Raw genomic sequence first — 23,071 nt, 5'->3', positions numbered from 1 at the left:
CAGGTGTGTCCAATGAAAGGCAAGACTACTTAAGAAGGCTGTCCCACATTATTAAGCAGCCTACATTTTCTGCCAAAATGGGAAAGAAAAAGGATGTGTCGGCTGCTGAGAAGCAACAAATTGTGGAGTGTTTAGGTCAAGGCATGACTACAATCAACATTGTGCGATGATCAGGATGAAGTGTCTTGGCAATCAAGAAGTATGTAGCTGATTCACAGTACACACGTGTGCGTGCTGATAAGGGCAAATTGAGGACTCTTTCTCACAGGCAATTACGTCAGGTTAAAAGAGCAGCGGCAAAAAAGCCTTGTCATAGCAGCAGACAAGTTTTTGAAGCTGCTGGTGCCTCCAACATCCCCCGAACAACAAGATGCAGGGTCCTTCAGAGGTTTGCAGCTGTGCATACGCCATCCTGTCGACCTCCTCTATCCACTTCACACAAGCAGAAATGGTTCCAGTGGGCCAAACATTACATGAAGACTGATTTCAAAACTGTTTTGTTCACGGATGAGTGCCGTGCAACGCTCGATGGTCCAGATGGATGGAGTGGAGGATGTCTGGTTGATGGACACCCCACGCAAACACGGCTACAGCGCCAACAAGGAGGAGGTGGAGTAATGTTTTGGGCTGGAATCATGGGGAGAGAGATTGTCGGCCACTTTAGGATCCCTGAAGGGGTAAAGATGAACTCCATAATGTATGTGGATTTTCTCAAACAGCACTTCCTGCCATGGTTCAAGAAGAAGAACCGTGTATTCCACAGCAAGATCATTTTTATGCATGATAATGCACCATCTCATGCTGCAGATAAAACATCTGCATCTCTGGCTGATATGGGCATAAAAGGGGACAAACTTATGGTGTGACCCCCATGCTCCCCTGACCTCTACCCCATTCAGAACCTCTGGAGCATCATCAAAAGGAGTGTCTATGATGGCGGGAGGCAGTTCACATCTAAGCAACAGCTCTGGGAGGGTATTCTGTCCTCATGCAAAACAATTGAAGCAGAAACCATCCAAAACCTGACAAATTCAATGTACGAGAGAATTCAGAAGCTCCTTTCGAACAAGGGGTCCTATGTGAAAATGTAACATCACCTAGAATAAAGTTTTGAGTTGAAAACTGTTTGATTTCAGTTTCTAATAACCTGCTAATGCTTATAATTTCAAAAATGACCATTTTTTTGGTCTTTATTAAAATGAAAAGGTTGATCGAAAAGTTTGGGAGATCTAAGAGTGTGGCAACCCAGTAGTCAGGATTACTTCGAATTCTGACAATATGAGGGTCATGTTGCAGGTAGTGCAGCAAGAAGGCACTTATGTGTCTTGCGCATCTCGGAGCCCCAAAATTATTTACTGGGCTAGATGCAGCTAAAAATTATTATTAATTTTAAATCTGGTGGAGCTTAGTATAGATGGCCTAATAGAATCAGTGCTGCACACTGCTACAAAGCCTAAAATTATTTTCCAGCCAAGGTACAGATAAACATGATTAGTAATTTTAAATCTGGTGGAGCTTAGTATAGATGGTCTAATAGAATCAGTACTGCACACTGCTACAAAGCCCAAATTATTTTCCAGCCAAGATACAGATAAACATGATTAGTAAATTTAAATCTGGGGGAGCTTATTATAGATGGCCTAATAGAATCAGTGCTGCACACTGCTACAAAGCCCAAATTATTTTCCAGCCAAGATACAGATAAACATGATTAGTAATTTGAAAGCTTAAAACAGTTGGTGAGGTGATTTTAACCAATCATCAAGCTTTTACTCTCCCCAGGATGACACAGGGGTAGAAAAGTCGTTTCGGATCCATGATTTTATTCATCTTTATGAACGTGAGTCTGTCTACATTATCAGTGGAGAGCCGCGTGCACTTATCTGTCAGCATACCACCAGCAGCGCTGAACACACGTTCAGACAGAACGCTGGCTGCGGGGCATGACAAGATCTCCAAGGCGTAAGTGGCTAGCTCCGGCCATTTATCCAGATTGGAAGCCCAAAAAGAGCAAGGGTCCAGTGACACAGTCATGGCTTCAATGTTTACTTGGAGATACTCCTGTACCATCGTCTCTAGGCGTTGACTATGTGTCAGACTTCTTGTCTCCTGTGGCCTTGCAAAGGATGGGCTAAAAAAGTGGTGAAATGATTCCGCAAAATTGATGTTACCAGCAGATACTGTGGTTCTGTTACGATTTGAGTGCTGAACACTCGACGGTCCCACGGTTGGCAAGTTGGAACTGTGAGATTCAGTACGTGCACCACTGGTGTTTTGTGGAAAAGCACATGTAAGATTCTGCAACAGTCTCTGCTGATACTCCTGCATGCGTGCATAGCTTTCTATGGCAGGAATAATTTCTGCAAATTTACTTTTGTACCGGGGATCTAACAGTGTGGCAACCCAGTAGTCAGGATTATTTCTAATTCTCACAATTCGAGGGTCATGTTGCAGGTAGTGCAGCAAGAAGGCACTCATGTGTGTTGCGCATCCAGGAGCACCAAGTCCCTGTTGTGTTGGTGGCGAGGTAACAATCATGCTTCCTTCCTCTGTCCTCTCCCCCCAACCTCGCACAACAGAAATGTGATCAAGGTCTCCCTCATCTGATGAGTCTTCCATCAGTTCGTCCTCCACTTCTTCCTGGGCTCCTGCACCTTCCTCACTAGTTTGGCTGCTACCATGCGCCCTGGTAAAACCATCTCCCCCACCCTCACATGCCTGCCACCTTGGTGCTGCCGACCGTCTGGACCTTGCAGATGTTAGCCCTTCCGCATACAACTCCTCCTCCTCTACTTCCTCCACCTCCTCTTGTGCCACCACCTGACTCCGAATTCTGTTTAACATGTGCTCCAGCATGTAAATCACCGGAATAGTCATGCTGATAATGGCATCGTCAGCACTAAACATCTTCGTCGCCATTTCAAAACTGTGCAGAAGGGTGCATAGGTCCCTGATCTGAGACCACTCCTCCAGCCTGATTTGCCCCACCTCCGGATCTCGTTGGCCCAGGCTATACGTCAGAACGTATTGCACCAGGGCTTGTCGGTGCTGCCACAGTCGCTGCAACATGTGCAGAGTTGAATTCCACCGGGTAGGCTCATCGCATTTTAGCCGGTGAAGTGGCAGGCCCAACGACTTCTGTAGAGATGTAAGTCGCTGAGCTGCGGGATGCGAACGGCGGAAGTGAGCACACAGCGACCGTGCCCTCTGCAGAAGGCCATCTTGTCTGGGATAGTGGGCTAAAAATTGCTGGACAACCAGGTTCAACACGTGAGCCATACAAGGCACGTGTGTGACATTGCCCCGGCGAAGGGCCGCACACAGGTTGCAGCATTGTCGCACACGGCCTTCCCTGGTTTCAGGTCCAGTGGAGACAACCATTCATGAAATTGGTTCTCCAGAGCTGACCACAACTCCTCAGCTGTGTGACTCACATTTCCCAGACATTTCAAAGTAAAAACTGCCTGATGACGTTGAGCCCTACTGCCAGCATAGTAAGGAGGTGTGCAGGATCCCTTCTGCGCAGTTAGAAAGCTTGTGGCATGACCGGACAGGCTTTGGGTGCAGGTGGAGGACCAAGAGGAGGTTGAGGAGGCAGAAGCAGTGGAGGAACTTTGAGATAAAGAGGATTGACGCACAACTCATGGGGACGGCAAGACTTGGACATCAGCCCCTTGTCCTGCTGTCACCATAGTTACCCAGTGCCCAGTCAGCGACAAGTAACGCCCCTGTCCATGCCTACTCGTCCAAGTGTCTGTGGTGAAATGCACCCTGTCACACGCAGAGTTTCTCAAAGAAGCGGTGATGTTGTGTGCGACATGCTGGTGGAGCGCAGGCACACCTTTCTTTGAGAAGTAGTGCCGACTGGGCATCTGGAACTGGGGCACTGCGACGGACATAAGGTCTCGAAAATCCTCTGTGTCCACCAGGCGGAAAGGCAGCATTTCTGTAGCCAAGAGCTTGCAGATGGTGAAATTCAACCTCTTAGCTTTCTAATGGCTAGGAGGAAATGGTCTTTTACTTGTCCACATCTGAGGGACCGAGGGCTGGCTATTGTGCTTAGACGGGGTTGATAAGGGTGTCCCCGGCAAACTGCCGGTCTGTGAGGAAGATGCAGGCGGACATGTTAGGTTGCCTTGATCCAAAGGTGGTGCTATTGATGTCGGACAGCGCTCAACACCAGCTGGTGTTACCACCTCCAAAGAAAATGATGACCTGCCAATCACGCTGGCTGTCGCGGGTATAGAGGTGGCAGGTCTGCGCCCCAAAACAGGTGTGACTGCTGTCCCCCCAGTCACAGAGGATGAAGAGGCCGCGGATGCACAAGATATGGCAGACGGTGGTTGGCCAGGCCGGAAAGGCCGCATTGTAGCACAGTGAGCTTCCCACTGCAACTTATGCTTCATGTCCATGTGCCGGTTCATGCATGAAGTACACAAACTATGTATTTTTTGGCCTCTACTTAGCTTTTGCTGACAAATGTTACAGATAACACGAGTTGGGTCATCTTTATCGATCTGAAAAAATGCCCAGGCTATGCAAGGCTTAGTACCCATGCGACCTGAAGAGCCACCACGACTTGTGGTGAGAGGCAGAGTTGTGTTTGAGGATGCAGTTGTTGACGTGCTTCCAGTACTACGTCTCTGTCCAGGAAGACGCAACCTGACCTCGTCGTCACTAGCATCCTCCTCCACCTCCTCTGCTGACCTAATCTCTTGGCTGACTGTGGTTTGACAGTAAGTGGGATCTCCAACCTCATCATCATCACCCTGTGCGTTATCACACCCGTCGTCCTCAGAGCCAATCTGTTCCTGCCCTGACAAAAAACTAAAGTTGTCGCTCCAATCAGGTATTTGAGTCTAATCATCGTCTTCCTCATTGTCTCCACCAACAGGAGTTACAGTTTGGAATGAGGGTCTACATTATGGTCAGAACCTTCTGCGTCTGGTCCTGGATCCAACTCATAAAGATTCTGGGCATCAGTGCAGATCATTTCCTCCTCTGGATTCACAGAAGCGCTGGAGTCGACCTCTGATTCCCAGGCTATAGTATGAGTAAACAGCTCTGCAGACTCAACCATCTGCTCTACCTCATACTCAGACGGGCAGCTGGAGATTTGGGAGCTGTGAGGAAGCAAGTGCGATTGGGGTGACACCTTTGAGGACTGGAGTATTTGTGATGTTGAAGTTGATGTGGAGGAGAGCCCACTTAAAGGAACACTTGATATACGTTGAAGCACCAGCTGTTTTTGTGCCTCATCTGGAATTTGTAGCGATTGGCGTGGCCGTAAGAAAGGGATCTTATCACATTGTCCGCTAAAAGAAGTAGACATTTTAGTTTGGCTGGAAGATGGTCTTTCTTCTGCAGATGTTACAGTTGCTTTAAAACCTAACCCACGGACACAACCTTTTTTCCCCTTCTCAACACGCCTATTCCCTTTTCCACCAGCAGCAGGCCTTTTTCCACTCATTTTGGTGGTTAACTAATTCACAACTCTGGAGTTGTTTGCACAAAAAAACAATGGATGGGAACCGAGCAGAGCTGAGTGGCCAAACTGTGGTATTAGGCCAAAACTATTGGCTGGGTTAGATGCAGAAAAAAATTATATTCAATTTGCAACCTGATGGAGGTCAGTATAGATGGACTAATAGAACAAGTCCCACACACAGCTAGAAGCCCAAATATTTTTTCAGAGGTAGATGCAGAAAAAAATTATATTCAGTTTGCAACCTGATGGAGGTCAGTATAGATGGACTAATAGAACAAGTCCCACACACAGCTAGAAGCCCAAATATTTTTTCAGAGGTAGATGCAGAAAAAAATATATTCAGTTTGCAACCTGATGTAGGTCAGTATAATGGACTAATAGAGAAAGTGCAACACACTGCTAGAAGGCCAAATATTTTTTCAGAGCTAGATGCAAATGAAAATTATTTTTAATTTGCAACCTGATGGAGGTCAGTATAGATGGACTAATAGAGAAAGTCCCACACGCTGCTAGAAGGCCAAATATTTTTTCAGAGCTAGATGCAGAAAAAAATTAGATTCAGTTTGCAACCTGATGGAGGTCAGTATAGATGGACTAATAGAACAAGTCCCACACACAGCTAGAAGCCCAAATATTTTTTCAGAGGTAGATGCAGATAAAAAATATTTTTAATTTGCAACCTGATGGAGGTCAGTATAGATGGACTAATAGAGAAAGTCCCACACACTGCTAGAAGGCCAAATAATTTTTTCAGAGCTAGATGCAGACAAAAAATTATTTTGAATTTGCAACGTGATGGAGGTCAGTAAAGATGGACTAATAGAACAAGTCCCACAAACTGCTAGAAGGCCAAATTATTTTTCAGAGCTAGATGCAGATAAAAAATATTTTTAATTTGCAACCTGATGGAGGTCAGTATAGATGGACTAATAGAGAAAGTCCCACACACTGCTAGAAGGCCAAATATTTTTTCAGAGCTAGATGCAGAAAAAAATTATATTCAGTTTGCAAACTGATGGAGGTCAGTATAGATGGACTAATAGAACAAGTCCCACACACAGCTAGAAGCCCAAATATTTTTTCAGAGGTAGATGCAGATAAAAATTATTTTTAATTTGCAACCTGATGGAGGTCAGCATAGATGGACTAATAGAGAAAGTCCCACACACTGCTAGAAGGCCAATTTTTTTTTCAGAGCTAGATATAGACAAAAAATTATTTTGAATTTGCAACGTGATGGAGGTCAGTATAGATGGACTAATAGAACAAGTCCCACACACTGCTAGAAGGCCAAATATTTTTTCAGAGCTAGATGCAGAAAAAAATTATATTCAGTTTGCAACCTGATGGAGGTCAGTATAGATGGACTAATAGAACAAGTCCCACACACTGCTAGAAGCCCAAATATTTTTTCAGAGCTAGATGCAGAAAAAATATATATTCAATTTGCAACCTGATGGAGGTCAGTATAGATGGACTTATAGAGAAAGTCCCACACACTGCTAGAAGGCCAAATATTTTTTCAGAGCTAGATGCAGACAAAAAATTATTTTGAATTTGCAACTTGATGGAGGTCAGTATAGGTGGACTAATAGAACAAGTCCCACACACTTCTAGAAGGCCAAATATTTTTACAGAGCTAGATGCAGAAAAAAATTATATTCAGTTTGCAACCTGATGGAGGTCAGTATAGATGGACTAATAGAACAAGTCCCACACACAGCTAGAAGCCCAAATATTTTTACAGAGGTAGATGCAGAAAAAAAATATATTCAGTTTGCAACCTGATGGAGGTCAGTATAGATGGACTAATAGAACAAGTCCCACACACAGCTAGAAGCCCAAATATTTTTTCAGAGGTAGATGCAGAAAAAATATATATTCAGCTTGCAACCTGATGGAGGTCAATATAGATGGACTAATAGAGAAACTCCCACACACTGCTAGAAGGCCAAATATTTTTTTCAGAGCTAGATGCAGACAAAAAATTATTTTTAATTTGCAACCTGATGGAGGTCAGTATAGATGGAGTAATAGAGAAAGTCCCACACACTGCTAGAAGGCCAAATATTTTTTCAGAGCTAGATGCAGACAAAAAATTATTTTGAATTTGCAATGTGATGGAGGTCAGTATAGATGGACTAATAGAACAAGTCCCACACACTGCTAGAAGGCCAAATATTTTTTCAGAGCTAGATGCAGAAAAAAATTATATTCAGTTTGCAACCTGATGGAGGTCAGTATAGATGGACTAATAGAACAAGTCCCCCACACTGCTAGAAGCCCAAATATTTTTTCAGAGCTAGATGCAGAGAAAAATTATATTCAATTTGCAACCTGATGGAGGTCAGTATAGATGGACTAATAGAATGATGCTATGCCCAAAAGATTTTACTTCAATAGGTGCAGTAAAAAAATTGGTATTCTATACATAGGTGGTATATTTTGCAACACAGATAGGCTACTCCACTGACTAACACACTCTGCAATAGGCCAAAAAGGATTAGCTTTGCTAGATTCAGCCAAATGCTGTGAAAAAAACTTGCACAGCACTGGCACAGACCTGCCTGGCAAAAACTGATAGCAACTGATGTAACCTAGTCCTGAAAAGGACTGCAATTACAATTAGTCTTTACTCCCACAACCTATCTATTTAAGAGCACAGACCTGCCTGATAAAAGTCGTAGGAAATGCTGTAACCTAGTCCTTAAAAGGACTGCAATCACAACTATTCCCTACTCCCAAGCTCTCTGAAGATTTGTGAGAAAATTGGCTTGAAATTAACAAGGTATAGCGCACACAGCAACAGCGGTGCCGTCTAACACGCAGCTGCAGCAGTGAGAAAATGGTGCCGACGGGGAAAATGGCTTGGTCTTATAGGGCAAGGACATGTGACATACACTGCCAATGACACATGCCCTTGCTTGTGTGAAAAAAAGCACTTCACTCCATGTGTGCGCTGCTGATAGGCTGACAGATTGCACCTCCCCACTGTAAATGCGGGAAAGAGAAAAAAAAATGGAGATCTTCATTATTTATGCAGAGATCCATCCCCTGCCCCTCCCCCCGCCCCGCTGTACACTCAAACTGCGTATTAACATTAATTTTCATCATTACTGAGAAAAAATCCAGTTATGATTTTGGTGCACGAACAGTTATCGAACATAACCTCGAGCAGCCGAATTTTTCTCAAATCGTTCGTGTTCGCCGAACGGCTCGAACACCGCCCAAAACAGCTCGAATTTGAGATTGGCGAACAGTTCGAGTCGAACAACGCTTATCTCTAGTTGTTTCACACTTTTTTGTTAAGTATATAATTCAACATGTGTTAATTCACAGTTTTGATGCCTTCAGTGTGAATGTACAATTTTCAAAGTCATGAAAATACAGAAAAATCTTTAAATTAGAAGGTGTGTCCAAACTTTTGGTCTTTACTGTATATACTTAACAGTACAAAAAAAGTGTGAAACAACTGAAATTATGTCTTATATTCTAGGTACTTCAAAGTAGCCACCTTTCGCTTTTGTAGCGCCGGCGTCCCTGCCCTCTGCTAGGCAGGGACGCTGTTCCCCTCACCTCTCTGCTCCGTGCCCGGCGTCCTCCTCCTGCTCTGCTGGCAGCGCGCGCTCCTTCACGGCCACTGTGCTTAGGGCGCGCGCGCTCTCCCTCCCTCTTAAAGGGGCCGCGCGCGCCGTCCTAAGGAGTCCCCGGCCAATGGCCGGAGGACTTCACCATATATAATGCACCTCCTCCAAAATGGAGGTGGCCGAGCAATGTTGTTGCACTGTTCACTGCTCTGCTTCAGCCCTCAGGTCCCGTTGCCAGTTACCTGCGAGATACCTGCCAGATTCCTGCCAGCTTGCTGTATTATTCCTGCCTGATATTCTGCTACCTGCCTGCTAGCCTGAGGTCCGACGGTCTGCCTTACAACTCCTGTCAGTCTGTCTAAGGACCAGCTTGCCCGCTCACCTGGGAGCGCACATCAGCTACCTGCCTGCTTGCCTGAGGTCCGACGGTCTGCCTTCCAACTCCTGTCAGTCTGTCTATGGACCAGCTTGCCCGCTCACTTGGGAGCGCACATCTGCTACCTGCCTGCTAGCCTACCTGGAGGCTCCGTCGTCACGTGCTGTGACCACCTGCCTGTCCAGTGACTCCTGCCCTTTCACCTGGGAGCGCTCATCTGCTGCCTGTCTGCTAGGCTACCTGGAGGCTCTGCCGTCACGTGCTGTGACCACCCGCCTGTCCAGAGACTTCTGCCCGCTGACCTGGGAGCGCTCATCTGCCGCCTGTCTGTTGGTCTTCCTGGAGGCTCCGCCGTCACATGCTGTGACCACCCGTTTATCCAGAGACTCTCGCCTGCTCACCTGGTAGCTCACGTCTACCATCAGCCGCCACAGGTCATACCAACCCTTTACCCAGAGACTGCCCCGGTCACTTGCCGTGACCATCTGCCCGTTCACCCAGAGACTGCCCCGGTCACTTGCCGTGACCTCCTGCCCATTCTTCCAGAGACTGTCCCGGTCACCTGCTGTGACTGCCTGCCTGGTCGCCACCCGCTCCCTTACAAGGACCGCCCCCTTGTAGAGTAGCTCAGAGGTTCCGCCTCCCAGACCCGTTACAGCTTTGATGACTGCTTTGCACACTCTTGGCATTCTCTTGATGAGCTTCAAGAGGTAGTCACCGGAAATTGTCTTCCAACAATCTTGAAGGAGTTCCCAGAGATGCTTAGCACTTGTTGGCCCTTTTGCCTTCACTCTGCGGTCCAGCTCACCCCAAACCATCTCGATTGGGTTCTGGTCTGGTGACTGTGGAGGCCAGGTCATCTGGCGTAGCACCCCATCGCTCTCCTTCTTAATCAAATAGCCCTTACACATCCTGGAGGTGTGTTTGGGGTCATTGTCCTGTTGAAAAATAAATGATGGTCCAACTGAACGCAAACCAGATGGAATAGCATGCCGCGGTAAGATGCTGTGGTAGCCATGCTGGTTCAGTATGCCTTCAATTTTGATTAAATCTCCAACAGTGTCACTAGCAAAGCACCTCCACACCATCACACCTCCTCCTCCATGCTTCACGGTGGGAACCAGGCATGTAGAGTCCATCCGTTCACCTTTTCTGCGTCGCACAAAGACACGGTGGTTGGAACCAAAGACCTCATCAGACCAAAGCACAGATTTCCACTGGTCTAATGTCCATTCCTTGTGTTCTTTAGCCCAAACAAGTCTCTTCTGCTTGTTGCCTGTCCTTAGCAGTGGTTTCTTAGCAGCTATTTTACCATGAAGGCCTGTTGCACAAAGTCTCCTCTTGACAGTTGTTGTAGAGATGTGTCTGCTGCTAGAACTCTGTGTGGCATTGACCTGGTCTCTAATCTGAGCTGCTGTTAACCTGCGATTTCTGAGGCTGGTGACTCGGATAAACTTATCCTCAGAAGCAGAGGTGACTCTTGGTCTTCCTTTCCTGGGGCGGTCCTCATGTGAGCCAGTTTCTTTGTAGCGCTTGATGGTTTTTGCAACTGCACTTCGGGACACTTTCAAAGTTTGCCCAATTTTCCAGACTGACTGACCTTCATTTCTTAAAGTAATGATGGCCACTCGTTTTTCTTTACTTAGCTGCTTTTTTCTTGCCATAATACAAATTCTAACAGTCTATTCAGTAGGACTATCAGCTGTGTATCCACCAGACTTCTGCACAACACAACTGATGGTCTCAACCCCATTAATAAGGCAAGAAATCCCACTTATTAAACCTGACAGGGCACACCTGTGAAGTGAAAACCATTTCCGGTGACTACCTCTTGAAGCTCAACAAGAGAATGCCAAGAGTGTGCAAAGCAGTCATCAAAGCAAAAGGTGGCTACTTTGAAGAACCTAGAATATAAGACATATTTTTAGTTGTTTCACACTTGTTTGTTAAGTATATAATTCCACATGTGTTAATTCATAGTTTTGATGCCTTCAGTGTGAATGTACTATTTTCATAGTTATGAAAATACAGAAAAATCTTTAAATGAGAAGGTGTGTCCAAACTTTTGGTCTGTACTGTATATATATATATATATATATATATATATATATGTTTATACATATAATATGTATGCCTCAGATGGGTAATTGCTGGTCATCCCTTGCACTTAGTGCATAGGCTTTACGAGGATAGGATTCCCACTCCTTAAAAAAGGGGAAAAAAAAAGTTTTCTGAGGCCCTCCTCTATGTGTCTACCAGGGTGAATTGCAATCCCTCCTTCTAATTTTTGAGAACGTTTGTACATTGTGCATAGGCTTTACCAGTCAAGGGGTCCCACTCCTTAAAAATCGGGAAAAAATGTTTTCTGAAGCCCTCTACTATGTGTCTTTCAGAGTATATTGCAGTCCCTTCTTCTAATTTTTGACAGTTCTTGCATTTAATGCATATGCTTTACCAGTCTAAGAGTCACACTACCTAACAATTTTAACAGAATGTGTATGAGGCCTTCCTTTCTATCTAATATAGAGTGTATCGGAGTCGTTTTTCCTTCTAGTTTTTGGCAGTTCTTGCATCGTTCGTGTAGGCTTTGCGAGTTTCAGAGTCCCTTATTCATAAATTAAATAGGATGTGTCTGACCATGTCACACACACCACATGCCCAGATTTCTAACAGTTTATCTTGTAAAATCCATTTTCTATTTGTATGTTTTATTGTCAGTACATAAAAGTTGCGTAATACTCTGACAACATTGTTCCCAGCAGAGACCTGGGAGTCAGAGATGCATCCAGGCGTCTTCCCCATGCTGTTCTCACTACATTTGAGCACTGTTTCCATTCATTTCACTGATTTTTCTGCCCCCCCAGCACTCGTGGTAGGGTCTTTCAGAAAAATGCTTGAGTTTCCCATTGACTTCCAATATACTCGTTACTCAAGTCGAGCCCGCTAGAGCGTCATACCTGCTCAATTCGAGTACCTAGTACTCAAGCATTTTAGTGCTCGATCATTACTATAAAGCAACAATATGGTTTGGCAGTCACTTTAGATACAATTTTAGGAATATTGATTGTAATTAACCCTGAAAGTCTTTTCTTTCTTGAGTAAGTTTTAATCAATACCATAAGTCTTGTAGTAGCTATGGGCATCTTCCATCAACTTTCAGACTGCTACAGACTGAGAATGTAATAGCATTCAGCACAATCTAAATGAAATGTACAGTAGCTGCCCAGTGAAGAATCCATGAGGAAATATTATGCTGGCCCAGAAATTTTTTTTTTAAAAAACCACTTGCCAAGTTTTAATAAAGCGAATGGCAAGGTCATCATAATCTCTAAGGGACTGTGCTGTAGCGTAAAGTATATTGAATATTTGATCATAAGTTTAAGCCTAGCTTTTTGTTTTCTAATTTTTATTTCTTAACCAAATATACCATAATGAATAGGAATGACAACTTAAAGCTGCATTTAATTCTGAGTAGTTTCTTGTCATGCATTGTAATTTTATTTTTCTTTGTACTGCTATTATGATACTTCTGCTAGCTATGAAGCTGTTGAGATTTTAGTTCAAACAATTTTAAAATAAGATGACATATGCCAAGGTCTTAACTTGCTCCGTACCTCCCTGGTAACTGTGACATTGGAACAGTGGCAAATGCGCTGAACCATCTTGAGCACTCATCTCAAAAATAGGTCATTTAGCAATGAACAGAAATGCTTATATCAATTACAACCACTAAAAGTGTTTAGAAATAGAAAAAGCATAGCATTTCAACATAAAAATAATAACTTGGAGGCTATTTACTTGGAGCATGAAAAATGCATTCAGCCTTGAACTTGTCATAATTAGCTGTGCCAGTTCATCATGCCAGGCCATTTCAGAAAGTGAAAGTTGGTGAGGTTTTGTAAAAGATATCACATTTCTTATGGGGAAAAAACTTTGGCTAATGGGAATTTGCTTAAGATAGTAGCAGGTATTGAAAGTATGATAAGTCTCAGGAGATCAAAAGTAATAAAAAGTATAATAAAACTGTAAAAATATGTTTGGCTCTTTTAAAATAGTCACATTTATTCGAAGCTATAAACTGTAGGAATTTTCTTGATACTGTAAAACGAGCAGAACAATTTTTGGAAAAGCATATTTGTAACTTGTGATATCAGTAGCCTAAGTGGAGAGAAATATTGACCTAGTTAACACATTCATGATTGAAATGGTTTCTTCATTTTTGTAGTCATTTTCAAATATTAATCAATTATTTCATATATAAAGTTAGTATTGAAAAAAGGTATTTAAATGGACTTTCAGCATCAGTTGTAGCATTATATAATAATATTAGCAATCTACAGCAAACAGATAATAAACTGCATGTTAGTGAAATATTTCTGTTAACAGCAATTCCACATTGGTTAATTTAAAAATTAAACAAATAAATATGAAGTCAGCGCTAGAGATGAGCAGATCTGCCAAAATTAGAATTTGTCAAAGTGTGCAGATTTTGCGAAGAAATTTGAGTTGCAACAAACTTATTTGCCACAAATTGACTGTTCTCTATCATTCATAATTAATGAAAGAGGGATAATCAATGTAAGATGTAAAAAATAAGCAAAAAAATCCCTCATACTCACCTTATTGATCACCTGTTTGGGTGCTTTCTTTCTCCCCGCTTGTTATATGGTTCTCAGCGCATCTGTCATGCCACATTTCTGACCCAGTGTTCACTCAAGGTTGGAACTTCTAGATATGAGCAGGCCCCAAGTATGTGCAAGGTCCTAGTTGGGCCTGGTCGTGGCCAGAAATCCCAGCCCAGAGTGAAAATCATATACCAGACAGGGAGCAGCAAGGGCAGCCAGGGAGGGAAGAACTAAGATATGATATTTTTTCCTCTTTTTAACTTAAAAAACCCCTCATACTCATTGCTTCCCTTTCCGTAAGCTGCTTCCCACCCGCTGTCTGTTTCTCCGCACCTTTCTCTCACCATATCTCTGGTCTGGGGTTCATTATAGACTGGGAGTTCTGTCTTCATGCAGGACACAGAGGTCATTGCTTATGAACACCAGTCCTAATATTCAGCACAACATAGATACGGATAATCAGACAGGTAACAGGGAGCTGCGGGCAGAGGCTTAAGAGGTAAGCAATAAGGATAGTGTATATTTTTTAATTTTAACATTTTTCTGGCCCTTTACTGTTCAGAAACATGGCAGCCTCAGCCTGCCGATATTTTGCTGAATTCAGGAGGAGCAATTTACAAAAAATCTATGTTCTCCACAATGTGGATTTTTGTACAATTCAAGTAGAATTCAATTCCACTAGAATAAATGTGCTCATCTCTAGTCAGCATACAGAAAAAGAAATAAACACCTTGCTATTCACCTTGAAAAAAACGCAGTTACATGCAGATTTGAACACTACGAGATTAGATTTGCAAGGATCGAAAAAAAAAAATGCCAGGTACCATTCTCTACACTGCTGAGGAATCAAAAAGCGGGCTACTGATGTTTTGTGTCGAAACTTGGGCTTCCCCATTATATCCAGCCACTATGACATGGTCTATTCCATTATATTGAGTAGATTATCATACCTTGTAAAGAAATGGCTAGTACCTGGGTTATCAGAGATCAGGGGGTCCCACTGGAGTGCACGCACATAGACCGGCATTTTGTGTGGTAGTGTTAGATTTCATCTTCTGTTTCACTGGGTAAGTCAATATCAAAGATAATTTTGAAACAAAATCTCTCTTATGTAATTTCAATTAGAAACTTTCAGCGGCAAATGTATTCAATGCAAATCAATTTTTTGGGGAAAATTGAGCAAAGTAGATGAATTTAAAATACAAATTATCTGCTCATTTTTAGTGAAATTCCAATAGAAGTGGTGACATAAAAATTCTTAAAGAAATCATAATAGGTACAGAAAGTTTCTATTGTAAACAGTTCATGTCCTTTTGCTCCCGGAGTTTATGCACATATCATAAAACGTACCTTCATGACCTTTGACTTAAGTTTATGTCATGGTCAGGAAGGGGTTCACGACCTATGACTTAATCTTAAGTCACAGCGACCATGCGGGCAAAAGACCTGTGCCTGCATGATCTACGGGAGCATCTACGATGCAGGCACTTCTCCATGCCATTTAGCCCCCTAAATGCCGCGATCAATTGTGATCACAGCATTTAGTAGGCTGGGAAATGGAGGGGACTCCCTCTCCCACGTGATTTGCACACCTACAACGTCATCGCGGGAGGCCAATTGTTGCCATGGCAACCTGAGGTCATCATGATGACCTGCGGGTCTGCCAGTTACATTAGTCTGTGGTCACGATTCCACCTCTTACAGAGTTCTTTGGATACTGCCACCCTATGGAATCGGTTGCTTGCTGAGCTGTCACGATTGTGAGTGACAGCTCAACCACCCAGTCTAAGGCAAAGGCGTGAGTATTGTGAATGACAGCTTAGCCATCCTCTCTGGCTGCGTCAGTTGGATATCTTCAACATGTCATCCACTTTGGATGATTACAGGGCTATATAGCACTTTGACAATGCGTAGACCATTGTCAATTGTAACTTTTCTCAAGTGGTATGTTAATTGTATTCTGATCTCCATTGTCGACCTTGGATTTACCCTTGACACTCCATTTGACTTACCCTTTTGTCTTGATCTGCTACCTTCCTGATACTCTGACAACAGATTGTGACCTGACTACGCTTTTGTCTTTTCCCTTTGTCTATTATGAGCCCTCTTGGTACTTGGTACCTTCAACCTCTTGACTATCTTGCCTCACAGCAAGTTCATGAGTGGTGACTAGCATCACATTGAGTAGTGACAAGCGTCACAATACAATTGGTCCAAATACTTTTTTTTCTTTCTCCCACCAGTGTGGAAACAGTTCACTCAATTTACAATCGAATGAAGAATTTGACACAGGTATTTCAGGATCTGGCCAGGGAGCTCCAGAAATTAGAAACATCACAGTCTCAGCTGCAGGGTCACTGCTCTAGCATGATGGGTGCCACTCAGAACCCTCCACTGCCAGCAGTAGCTATGACGGCTGTACCTTCTGAAGCACAGATGTTTTCTCCCGAACCAGTCGTTGCACTCCCTGATAAATTTTCAGAGGAAAAATATCAGTTCAGGGTGTTCAGGGAGAGCTGTAGGTGAAACCATTGCTAATTGTAGCTTTGCACAAGTGGTGTGTGGTTGCTCTGTGCTATGAGTTTTACTCTGATCTCCATTGCCGACCTTGGATTTGCCTTTGACAATCCATTTAACTTGCCCCTTTATCTTGATCCGCTACCTACTTGATATTCTGACCTGGGACTGTGACCTGACAACACTTTTATCTTTTACCTTTATCTATAACAAGCCTTCTTCTTGCATATGGTTTTGAGCACGTTGAGGGGTGTCGTTTTTAAAATAGATTTACTTTCTGGTATTTTCTATCACACAGGCCCTTCATAGTCACTTCAAATTAGATGTGATCCCTAAAAATATTGATTTTGTAAATTTTGTTGGAAAATTAAGAAATCGCTGATAAACTTTTAACCCTAACTTCCTAACAAAAAAAAAATATGTTTCAAAAATTATGGTGATGTAAAGTAGACATGTGGGACATATTATTTATTAACTATTTTTGTGATATAACTATCTTGGATTAAGGGAATAAAAAATCAAAGTTTTAAAATTGCATAGCTTTCACATTTTTGTCAAATTTCTGATACTTTCATAAATAACTGCAAATTATATTGACCAAAATTTACCACTAACATGAAGTACAACATGTCACCAGATGTTATAAGTGTTGTCTTTTGGGATGTAAATCTACCTAACTTTTATTGACGCGTTCTTTGTTAAATGGATTTTTTAATTTGCACTGAGTCTGTACAAAACCAGCAAAGCAGTCATCTGCCCTCAAAAAGAGATACTATTTATACTAGATTACAATTAAAGTAGCCCAAAAAGTCTTATATTGAAGTGTATTGTTAAGTAGGATCTGGGATACCATTAGTTACCATCCCCTTGCCAACAGATTCAGGTAAATTGGACTTTAATAAGGCTGTATTTGCATTAAACCATTAACAAGTAGAGATGAGCGTTGTTCTACTCGAACTGTTCGCCAATCTCAAATTCGAGCTGTTTTGGGCGGTGTTCGAGCCGTTCGGCGAACACGAACAATTTGAGAAAAATTCGGCTGTTCGAGGTTATGTTCGATAACTGTTCGTGCACCAAAATCATAACTGGATTTTTTCTCAGTAATGATGAAAATTAATGTTAATACGCAGTTTGAGTGTACAGCGGGGTGGGGGGAGGGGCAGGGGATGGATCTCTGCAGGAACAATGAAGATCTCCATTTTTTTTTCTCTTTCCCGCATTTGCAGTGGGGAGGTGCAATCTGTCAGCCTATCAGCAGCGCACACACGGAGCGAAGTGCTTTTTTTCACACAAGCAAGGGCATGTGTCATTGGCAGTGTATGTCACATGTCCTTGCCCTATAAGACCAAGCCATTTTCCCCGTCGCCACCATTTTCTCACTGCTGCAGCTGCGTGTTAGACGGCACCGCTGTTGCTGTGTGCGCTATACCTTGTTAATTTCAAGCCAATTTTCGCACAAATATACAGATAGCTTGGGAGTAGGGAATAGTTGTGATTGCAGTCCTTTTAAGGACTAGGTTACAGCATTTCCTACGACTTTTATCAGGGAGGTTTGTGCTCTTAAATAGATAGGTTGTGGGAGTAAAGACTAATTGTAATTGGAGTCCTTTTCAGGACTAGGTTACATGAGTTCCTATCAGTTTTTGCCAGGCAGGTCTGTGCCAGTGCTGTGCAAGTTTTTTTCACAGCATTTGGCTGAATCTAGCAAAGCTAATCCTTTTTGGCCTATTGCAGAGTGTGTTAGTCAGTGGAGTAGCCTATCTGTGTTGCAAGATATAACACCTGTGTATAGAATACCAATTTTTTTACTGCACCTAGTGAAGTAAAATCTTTTGGGCATAGCATCATTCTATTAGTCCATCTATACTGACCTCCATCAGGTTGCAAACTGAATATAATTTTTTTCTGCATCTAGCTCTGAAAAAATATTTGGGCTTCTAGCAGTGTGTGGGACTTGTTCTATTAGTCCTTCTATACTGACCTCCATCAGGTGGCAAATTAAAAATAATTTTTTTCTTCATTTAGCTCTGAAAAAATATTTGGGCTTCTAGCAGTGTGTGGGACTTGTTCTATTAGTCCTTCTATACTGACCTCCAGCAGGTTGCAAATTGAATATAATTTTTTTCTGCATCTAGCTCTGAAAAAATAGTTGGGCTTCTAGCGGTGTGTGGGACTTGGTCTATTAGTCCATCTATACTGACCTCCATCAGGTTGCAAATTAAAAATAATTTTTTTCTGCATCTAGCTCTGAAAAAATATTTGGGCTTCTAGCAGTGTGTGGGACTTGGTCTATTAGTCCATCTATACTGACCTCCATCAGGTTGAAAATTAAAAAAAATTTTTTTCTGCATCTAGCTCTGAAAAAATATTTGGGCTTCTAGCAGTGTGTGGGACTTGGTCTATTAGTCCATCTATATTGACCTCCATCAGGTTGCAAATTAAAAATAATTTTTTTCTGCATCTAGCTCTGAAAAAATATTTGGGCTTCTAGCAGTGTGTGGGACTTGGTCTATTAGTCCATCTATACTGACCTCCATCAGGTTGCAAATTAAAAATAATTTTTTTCTTCATTTAGCTCTAAAAAAATATTTGGGCTTCTAGCAGTGTGTGGGACTTGTTCTATTAGTCCTTCTATACTGACCTCCAGCAGGTTGCAAATTGAATATAATTTTTTTCTGCATCTAGCTCTGAAAAAATAGTTGGGCTTCTAGCGGTGTGTGGGACTTGGTCTATTAGTCCATCTATACTGACCTCCATCAGGTTGCAAATTAAAAATAATTTTTTTCTGCATCTAGCTCTGAAAAAATATTTGGGCTTCTAGCAGTGGGTGGGACTTGGTCTATTAGTCCATCTATACTGACCTCCATCAGGTTGCAAATTAAAAATAATTTTTTTCTGCATCTAGCTCTGAAAAAATATTTGGGCTTCTAGCGGTGTGTGGGACTTGGTCTATTAGTCCATCTATACTGACCTCCATCAGGTTGCAAATTAAAAATAATTTTTTTCTGCATCTAGCTCTGAAAAAATATTTGGGCTTCTAGCAGTGTGTGGGACTTGGTCTATTAGTCCATCTATACTGACCTCCATCAGGTTGCAAATTAAAAATAATTTTTTTCTGCATCTAGCTCTGAAAAAATATTTGGGCTTCTAGCGGTGTGTGGGACTTGGTCTTTTAGTCCATCTATACTGACCTCCATCAGGTTGCAAATTAAAAATAATTTTTTTCTGCATCTAGCTCTGAAAAAATATTTGGGCTTCTAGCAGTGTGTGGGACTTGGTCTATTAGTCCATCTATACTGACCTCCATCAGGTTGCAAATTAAAAATAATTTTTTTCTTCATTTAGCTCTGAAAAAATATTTGGGCTTCTAGCAGTGTGTGGGACTTGGTCTATTAGTCCATCTATACTGACCTCCATCAGGTTGCAAATTGAATATAATTTTTTTCTGCATCTAGCTCTGAAAAAATAGTTGGGCTTCTAGCGGTGTGTGGGACTTGGTCTATTAGTCCATCTATACTGACCTCCATCAGGTTGCAAATTAAAAATAATTTTTTTCTGCATCTAGCTCTGAAAAAATATTTGGGCTTCTAGCAGTGTGTGGGACTTGGTCTATTAGTCCATCTATACTGACCTCCATCAGGTTGCAAATTAAAAATAATTTTTATCTGCATCTACAGTACCTCTGAAAAAATATTTGGGCTTCTAGCAGTGTGTGGGACTATTTGTATTAGTCCATCTATACTGACCTCCATCAGGTTGCAAATTCAAAATAATTTTTTCCTGCATCTAACCCAGCCAATAGTTTTGGCCTAATACCACAGTTTGGCCACTCAGCTCTGCTCGGTTACCATCCATTGTTTTTTTGTGCAAACAACTCCAGAGTTGTGAATTAGTTAACCACCAAAATGAGTGGAAAAAGGCCTGCTGCTGGTGGAAAGGGGAATAGGCATGTTGGGAAGGGGAAAAAAGGTTGTGTCCGTGGGGTAGGTGTTAAAGCAACAGTAACATCTGCAGAAGAAAGACCATCTTCCAGCCAAACTAAAATGTCTACTTCTTTTAGCGGACAATGTGATAAGATCCCTTTCTTATGGCCACGCCAATCGCTACAAATTCCAGATGAGGCACAAAAACAGCAGGTGCTTCAACGGATATCAAGTGCTCCTTTAAGTGGGCTCTCCTCCACATCAACTTCAACATCACAAATACTCCAGTCCTCAAAGGTGTCACCCAAATCGCATTTGCTTCCTCACAGCTCTCAAATCTCCAGCTGCCCGTCTGAGTATGAGGTAGAACAGATGGTTGAGTCTGCAGAGCTGTTTACTCATACTATAGCCTGGGAATCAGAGGTCGACTCCAGCGCTTCTGTGAATCCAGACGAGGAAATGATCTGCACTGATGCCCAGAATCTTTATGAGTCGGATCCAGGACCAGACGCAGAAGGTTCTGACCATAATGTAGACCCTCATTCCCAAACTGTAACTCCTGTTGGTGGAGACAATGAGGAAGACGATGATAAGACTCAAATACCTGATTGGAGCGACAACTTTAGTTTTTTGTCAGGGCAGGAACAGGTTGGCTCTGAGGACGACGGGTGTGATAACGCACAGGGTGATGATGATGAGGTCGGAGATCCCACTTACTGTCAACCCACAGTCAGCCAAGAGATGAGGTCAGCAGAGGAGGTGGAGGAAGATGCTAGTGACGACGAGGTCAGGTTGCGCCTTCCTGGACAGAGACGTAGTACTGGAAGCACGTCAACAACTGCATCCTCAAACACAACTCTGCCTCTCACCACAAGTCGTGGTGGCTCTTCAGGTCGCATGGGTGCTAAGCCTTGCATAGCCTGGGCATTTTTTCAGATCGATAAAGATGACCCAACTCGTGTTATCTGTAACATTTGTCAGCAAAAGCTAAGTAGAGGCCAAAAAATACATAGTTTGAGTACTTCATGCATGAACCGGCACATGGACATGAAGCATAAGTTGCAGTGGGAAGCTCAGTGTGCTACAATGCGGCCTAGCCGGCCGGGCCAATCACCGTCTGCCGTATCTTGTGCATCCGCGGCCTCTTCATCCTCTGTGACTGGGGGGACAGCAGTCACACCTGTTTTGGGGCGCAGACCTGCCACCTCTTTACCCGCAACAGCCAGCGTGATTGGCAGGTCATCATTTTCTTTGGAGGTGGTAACACCAGCTGGTGTTGAGCGCTGTCCGACATCGATAGCACCACCTTTGGATCAAGGCAACCTAACATGTCCGCCTGCATCTTCCTCACAGACCGGCAGTTTGCCGGGGACACCCTTATCAACCCCGTCTAAGCACAATAGCCAGCCCTCGGTCCCTCAGATGTGGACAAGTAAAAGACCATTTCCTCCTAGCCATGACAAAGCTAAGAGGTTGAATTTCACCATCTGCAAGCTCTTGGCTACAGAAATGCTGCCTTTCCGCCTGGTGGACACAGAGGATTTTCGAGACCTTATGTCCGTCGCAGTGCCCCAGTACCAGATGCCCAGTCGGCACTACTTCTCAAAGAAAGGTGTGCCTGCGCTCCACCAGCATGTCACACACAACATCACCGCTTCTTTGAGAAACTCTGTGTGTGACATGGTGCATTTCACCACAGACACTTGGACGAGTAGGCATGGACAGGGGCGTTACATGTCGCTGACTGGGCACTGGGTAACTATGGTGACAGCAGGACAAGGGGCTGCTGTCCAAGTCTTGCCGTCCCCACGAGTTGTGCGTCAATCCTCTTTATGTCAAAGTTCCTCCACTGCTTCTGCCTCCTCAACCTCCTCTCGGTCTTCCACCTGCACCCAAAGCCTGTCTGGTCATGCCACAAGCTTTCTAACTGCGCAGAAGGGATCCTGCACACCTCCTTACTATGCTGGCAGTAGGGCTCAACGTCATCAGGCGGTTTTTACATTGAAATGTCTGGGAAATGTGAGTCACACAGCTGAGGAGTTGTGGTCAGCTCTGGAGAACCAATTTCATGAATGGTTGTCTCCACTGGACCTGAAACCAGGGAAGGCCGTGTGCGACAATGCTGCAAACCTGGGTGCGGCCCTTCGCCGGGGCAATGTCACACACGTGCCTTGTATGGCTCACGTGTTGAACCTGGTTGTCCAGCAATTTTTAGCCCACTATCCCAGACTAGATGGCCTTCTGCAGAGGGCACGGTCGCTGTGTGCTCACTTCCGCCGTTCGCATCCCGCAGCTCAGCGACTTACATCTCTACAGAAGTCGTTGGGCCTGCCACTTCACCGGCTAAAATGCGATGTGCCTACCCGGTGGAATTCAACTCTGCACATGTTGCAGCGACTGTGGCAGCACCGACAAGCACTGGTGCAATACGTTCTGACGTATAGCCTGGGCCAACGAGATTCATAGGTGGGGCAAATCACGCTGGAGGAGTGGTCTCAGATCAGGGACCTATGCACCCTTCTGCACAGTTTTGAAATGGCGACGAAGATGTTTAG

The sequence above is a fragment of the Phyllobates terribilis genome, unplaced genomic scaffold (assembly GCF_046119375.1).
Source record: "Phyllobates terribilis strain yellow unplaced genomic scaffold, ASM4611937v1 Scaffold_5__5_contigs__length_657084704, whole genome shotgun sequence".
NCBI lineage: Eukaryota > Metazoa > Chordata > Amphibia > Anura > Dendrobatidae > Phyllobates > Phyllobates terribilis.
The sequence above is the reverse complement of the archived record's forward strand: the minus strand, read 5'-3'. Positions refer to the sequence as shown.